The sequence below is a fragment of the Triticum dicoccoides genome, chromosome 6B, assembly GCF_002162155.2.
Source record: "Triticum dicoccoides isolate Atlit2015 ecotype Zavitan chromosome 6B, WEW_v2.0, whole genome shotgun sequence".
Classification (NCBI taxonomy): Eukaryota; Viridiplantae; Streptophyta; class Magnoliopsida; order Poales; family Poaceae; genus Triticum; species Triticum dicoccoides.
Window position 1 is genome coordinate 84,207,513 of NC_041391.1, and position 6,866 is coordinate 84,214,378.

The 6,866-nt window shown below is 51.2% G+C and overlaps 1 pseudogene; it reads left to right on the forward strand.

Annotated features, from left to right (window-relative positions):
* Positions 1 to 262: 262 nt before the first annotated feature.
* Positions 263 to 401, forward strand: LOC119327064 (annotated as a pseudogene).
* The last annotated feature ends 6,465 nt before the right edge of the window (positions 402 to 6,866 follow it).

Genomic DNA, 6,866 nt, shown 5'->3' on the forward strand with positions numbered 1-6,866 from the left:
CAGCACCTGGTATGCTCGCGATCAGCAGGTGTTCTCCTACCTGTTGACTACGCTACCACGTGAGATGGCCATTCAGGTGGCGACTTGCCACACCGCAGCAGAGCTCTGGAACACCGTGCAGTGGATGCTTACCTCGCATACCCGAGCGCGGTCTGTCAACATCAGGATCGCACTGGCGAATCTTCAGAAGGGCAACTCCACCATTACAGAGTATGTTGGTAAGATCAGAACCCTTTGTGATGAATTGGTTGCATCAGGGAAGAAGGTGGACGAAGAAGATGTGGTGTCGCACATCCTTGCCGGGCTGGAGGAGGAGTTCGATCCTGTGGTGTCTGCCATGTGCTCACGGGTCGAACCGGTCACTGTCCCAGAGCTGTACTCACAGCTACTGAGCTTCGAGACGCGTATGCATCTTCGCGGGGGAGCCTCCCAGTCCTCCGCCAATGCTGCGTCACGTGGGCACTTCAACAACTCCAACAACAAGCAGAACGGCAACGGCGGCGGCGGTGGTGACCGCGGTCGCGCCTTCAGCAACAAACCAGGCGGCGGCGGTGGTGACCGCGGCCGGAACTTCAACAACAAGCCCAACGGTGGTGGCGGCCGTGGCAACCCAGGAGGAAACGGCGGCGGCTTCAACAACAAATCCGCTGCCAGACCAATGTGCCAGATCTGTGGCAAAGTTGGGCATGTGGCGTGGAAGTGCTGGAAGCGCTACGACTCCTCTTACCAGGGAGGGGAAGAACGCTCGGCAAATATTGCTGCACCTCAGTATGGCATAGACACAAACTGGTATATGGATAGTGGTGCAACTGACCATATAATCGGTGACTTGGAGAAGCTCACAGTCGGGGAGAGGTACACCGGCAATGAGCAAATTCACACAGCCAATGGATCAGGTATGGCGATTAATCATATTGGTCATACAACTATCTATACCCTAGATCGTGATCTTCACCTAAACGATGTCCTTCACGTTCCGGAGTCCACTAAAAATTTGATCTCTGCAAGTAAACTGGCCCTTGATAATTACACTTTTTTTTCACCCTCATTTTTTTCTTGTCAAGGATCTGGAAACGAAGAGGGTTCTACTTCGCGGCAGGGGTAGGAGAGGTCTCTATCCTCTCAAACACATCGGGAGAAACGTCACGAAGCATGTGCTAAGTGTCACCAAGCCATCTTCGGACTGGTGGCACCGACGTTTAGGTCACCCATCTTCCATTATTGTTAGGAAGATCATTAGTGAAAATAAACTCCCGTGTGCTAGCAATGATGATAATAAGTTTGTATGTGTCGCATGCCAAAAGGGCAAAAGTCACCTGCTACCATATCCTCAATCTATGAGTGAATCAAAATTTCCTTTGGAACTTATCTTTTCTGATGTGTGGGCTCCTGCCATTGAAACCGTAGGTAGAAAGAAATATTATGTGAGTTTCATAGATGATTTCAGTAAATTCACATGGATCTACCTTATCAAACATAAGTCTGAAGTTTTCCAAAAATTTCATGACTTCCAAAATCTTGTTGAACGACAATTTGATCGAAAAATCCTAGCTCTCCAAACAGATTGGGGAGGGGAGTATGAAAAGTTGAATTCCTTTTTCACCAAAATAGGAATTTCTCACCATGTCTCATGCCCTCATGCTTATCAGCAAAACGGGTCAGCAGAACATAAACACCGTCACATCGTTGAAGTTGGCCTATCCTTGCTTGCTCAAGCCTCCATGCCCTTGAAATTTTGGGATGAGGCCTTCATTGCTGCTACCTATTTAATCAATAGGATGCCAAGCAAAGTTATAAACTTTGAGACTCCACTCACTCGATTATTTGGTGACACACCAAATTATTCTTCCCTACGCATATTTGGTTGTGCTTGTTGGCCGAATCTTAGGCCTTACAATACTCATAAACTCCAATTTAGATCCAAACAGTGTGCCTTCCTAGGACACATTAATCTTCACAAGGGATATAAATGCGCAGATATATCTACAGGCAGAGTCTATATTTCCAGAGATGTGGTATTTGATGAAAACATCTTTCCTTTTTCCACCTTGCATCCTAATGCGGGTGCACGGTTGAGAGCCGAAATCCTTCTGTTACCACCGGAGCTTTTGAATCCTACTGATCAGGGGGATGATAGTGTTGGTCATATGGTTAATGGTGCTACTAATCATAGTCCTAATGCTGCAGGATACAGTGAAAAAAATGCAGCAGAAAATGGCAGTTTGCATCATGATTTTATGCAGCACATCAGTCCAAATCTGACCGGCACAGAACATGAGATTGATCCAGCTGCGGCTCCCGATCCCGAGAGATCTGGCGGCGCGGGATCCTGCGCGCTTGCGGCGGCAGGCGCTGATCTGGCGGCTGGCGGGTCCGCTGCTAGCGTCTCCGCGTGCCGCACGTGTCCTGGTGGGACCGGCATGGCTGCGTCGCGTAGTCCCGCTGCCTCTCCGTGTCATGATGACTCTGGCGGATGGGCCCACGGGCGTGTGTCTCCTGTCCACCAACCCATCCGGTCGCCTAAGAGGGCGCTCGATTCCACGCCCGACCGCGTCTCAGCCAAGGCGGATCGCCTCGTCTTGTCGCCTGCGCAGGCGCGTGATCCAACGTCCGCCCGTGCCTCAGCCGAGGCGGATCGGCCCGCTGCACCTGGTGGATTGTCTGTGGCTGTTGCTCCTGTGCGACCCAATACACGGGCCCAAAAAGGTATTTTCAAACCATTGGTTCCCACAGATGGGACGGCCAGGTATGATAAAAACTTGAAATTTGCAAATCTTGCTGCTGCTCAAGAACCTAGAAGTGTGGCAGAAGCTCTAGGAGATAAAAACTGGCAGCGTGCTATGGAAACAGAGTATAATGCTCTCATGACAAATAGAACTTGGCATTTAGTTCCTCCAAAGTTAGGGAGGAATATTATAGATTGCAAGTGGGTGTATAAAATTAAAAGACACTCTGATGGCACTTTAGATATATACAAAGCTAGGCTAGTTGCAAAAGGTTTCAAGCAACTCTATGGCATTGATTATGAGGACACATTTAGTCCAGTTGTTAAAGCTGCCACCATTAGACTTGTTTTGTCTGGATGTTCAGAATGCGTTCTTACATGGCGTTCTCGAGGACGAGGTTTACATGAAGCAACCACCTGGTTTTGTCGATGAGACTAAACCTCAGCATGTCTGTAAGTTGGACAAAGCTTTGTATGGTCTGAAACAGGCGCCCAGAGCTTGGTACTCCAGGTTGTGCACAAAATTACAGCAGCTTGGTTTTCGGCCCTCCAGAGGTGACACCTCCTTGTTCTTCTTTCAGAAAGGAAAGGTGATTATTTATATGCTCATTTATGTAGATGACATAATTGTTGCTAGCTCCTCACCAGAGGCTACCTCAGCTTTACTCAAGAATTTGAAAAATGAATTTGCACTTAAGGACTTGGGAGAGTTACATTATTTCTTAGGCATTGAGGTGAAAAAGATACCTAATGGGATTTTGTTGACTCAAGAGAAATATGCTAATGATATTCTTAGACGTGTGGGCATGAAGGGGTGTAAACCTTGTAGTACTCCTCTGTCTACTACAGAAAAGTTATCCTTACATGAAGGGGAGTTGTTGAGTTCAGAAGAAGGAACTAAGTATAGAAGTGTTGTTGGTGCACTTCAATATCTGACATTGACAAGACCTGATATATCTTTCTCTGTTAATAAGGTTTGTCAATTTTTGCATGCTCCCACCTCCATGCATTGGACAGCTGTTAAAAGAATATTGCGCTATGTCCAAGGGAGTGCTGGAATAGGACTGAAAATATGTAAGTCATCATCAACCACAGTAAGTGCCTTTTCTAATGCAGACTGGGCAGGATGTCCTGATAACAGGAGATCCAGTGGTGGGTTTGTTGTTTCCCTTGGTTCTAATCTTATATCATGGAATGCCAAGAAACAAGCAACTGTTTCCAGATCCAGCACAGAGGCAGAATATAAGTCACTTGCAAATGCAACTGCTGAGGTAATGTGGGTAGAGACTTTGCTTGATGAATTGGGAGTTGAAAGACCACAAGTCTCTTGCCTGTGGTGCGATAATCTTGGAGCAACATATCTTTCTGCGAATCCTGTGTTTCATGCAAGAACAAAACATATAGAAATTGATTTTCATTTTTTTCGAGAAAGAGTTGCAAGAAAGCTTTTGGAAATAAGGTTTATACCAACTGGAGATCAAGTTGCTGACAACTTCAAGCCTTCAAGAACAATCTTAACCTTGACGTGTTTAGATTGAGGGAGGATGTTAGACGATAGGCTTAAGTTGTAACATGACATTGTCACAATTGTGTGCGTGTGTGTTATCTTGTAACTTAAGGCAGGTGGTTAGAGGCGAGCTCTATCTCTTGTAGATATTCTGTATAGCTTAGATGAGGGGCCAAGCCCAAAACCACCTACCGTATCTTGTACCTTGTTGAGCATATAAGCATGTACGCGTCCCTGCCAGGAGGCATACGCTTCATACCAAAACCTCTAGTTTCTTACAGGCTCATCCCGTCATCACTTGCCAATATGTCCCATCTACAAATCCTTGACTTTTCGCATAACCAGCTTGTGGGCTCCATCCCACTGGGGCTCGGAATCATCCGAAGCATGCAAGGATTCAGTATCTTCAGTAACAATTGTCGGATTTTGGGTTCCGGCAGACCCTTGAGGTTTGAACTCTGGGGTGCGCACGAAGATCTTTCCCCTACCAGCTCACGTCTCGAAGCCTCGCAAAGGATCTAGCTTGAAAGAAGAACACACAAGGGACACGAGATTTATACTGGTTCAGACCACCATTGTGGTGTAATACCCTACTCCAGTGTGTGGTGTGGTGGATTGCCTCAGGGGCTGATGATGAACAATACAAAGGGGGAAACAGCCTTGCGAGGGACTGTTCTTGAGCTGGTGCGATGAACTGCTTGGGTGAGTTCAATCGCTTCTCTCTCTCTCTCTCTTTGATCGATCCGTCCCCCCTGCCCTGTGGTGGCTAGCTCTATTTATAGAGGGAGGCCCTGGGCCTCTTCCCAAATAATGAGCGGGAAGGGCGCCAACAATTAGCCATTTTGAAGGAGAACATCTAGTACACTTATCCTGACTAAAGTTGGTCTACGGCTGCCAAAGGCTCTGACGATGACGCCGTCCTGGGCTCCACGATGACCTCCATCCTGCCGTTCTGCTGGTCTTGGTCTTGTTGCACCGAAACGGTAACCTTTTCCTGATGCCTTGGCCTGTGCTTGCCCCCTTTGCACCAAAGGGGAAGCAAGGACTCTGCACAGGCCGGCGCCCGCCTGGCCTTGATCGTCATGGATTGCATCACGGGCTCCTTGTGAGGTGCCCTGCCTTGATCTCTCTGCCTCCTCACGAGCCTGCCTGATGAGGCTACTCCTAAGGAAGCTTCCTGTCGTCCGCCCCGCAAGGCTTGGCCACTCGCGAGGGACTTGAGCTTGAGCTGATGAAGCTGGACTACACTGGGCCCCCACTTGAGCCACGCTGCAGGCCGCAGGCAGGCAAATCTGGGGACCCCCGTTTCCAGAACGCCGACAGTAGCCCCCGGGCCCAAGGCGCGCCCGGACTTGGCTTAGCAGAGAAGCGAAGGGGCATGTGCAAAGTGCCGCGGGCCCCAATAGCCTGCGGCCTTGGGCGCCGCGTGGCAATTGATTGGACGTGGGCGTCTCCGCTTCCCCACGATGCCTCGGCAACTGCACGACTTGACAAGTCCATGCATGCAAAAACGGATCATGATTACCTGCAATCGTGGAGGCCGGCAGTTGGCCTTATCCGGCTATAAGTACGGGACGGCGTGAGCCCTTTCTGTCCATTCCTTCCTGCTACTCCTTTCTCTCCATCCCGGCTGTTCGCCATACCCATCGCACCGCCGAAGAGGTTCTCGGCCGTTGAGAAGGGAAAGGCTTGCCGGGAAGGGCCTGACTCTCCTCCGACCAAGCGCGGCCGGGGCCGCCCTCGCAAGCATCCTGCGGCCCCCGCAGTGGCTTCCCGCGGTCGTGGAGGCGGTCCCCTGCGCGACGATGAGCGCCCGGTTGTCGATGGGAGGAGCGCCATGGCTGCGTGACCCCCTAGGCTACTTCCGCTCGGTGGAGGTGCTGCCGGAGTTTGTCGTGTGGTCGGCGGACCCGACCGGCACCTGGCTCCAGCTTCCCCGCTTCTTCGTAGGTGAACTTCCGGCCGGCGCTCCGGGCGGCATCTGGCTTCAGGCAGACGGTTGCTGCAGCAGGGCCTCCTGGGCTTCGCTGGAGGTCTCCGTCGCCGGGAATGCGGCCCTGACCCGCAGCTGGCAAACGTTTGCCCGTGCGCGTGGCCTAAGCTAGCGGTGCACCCTACACTTCAAGTTCGACGGTGATGCCACCCTCTACGTGAGGGTGTTTGGGGAAGACGGTCGCCATGCTAGGTCCTGCCCCGAAAACGATGACTGCGACCGTGTGCCAAGCCCCGGCCTTGATCAAGATGAAGATGGCAGCTGGCGCACGGTCAGCGGCGCTCGGGGCTCTCCAAGCTTTGGCGGCTCTCCTTCGGACAACAGCTCCTCCAGCGGTGGCCGTGCCCAGCCCCCGCGCCATCGCGCCCGCCTGGGGGAAGGTAGCGTGTCAGTCCGCCGTCGCGCCTCGGTGAAGCGAGAGAAGGGATCTGGCTGAGCTCCGGAGGTAGTACGAGCCCTCGCCGCGAGTTGGTGCCGAGCAAGTCGTGCCTATTTTGTTTTTCTTCCTTCCCTGCGCAAAAAGAAAGTAGTATCGGGCCCCGCGGGGGTGTGTTGAACTGTTGCTGTTAATTATCATGCTATTTCCGCTACTTCTGTGATGTGTTTCCCGTGCTGCATGCCCGTGTGCGAGAACTACTTAG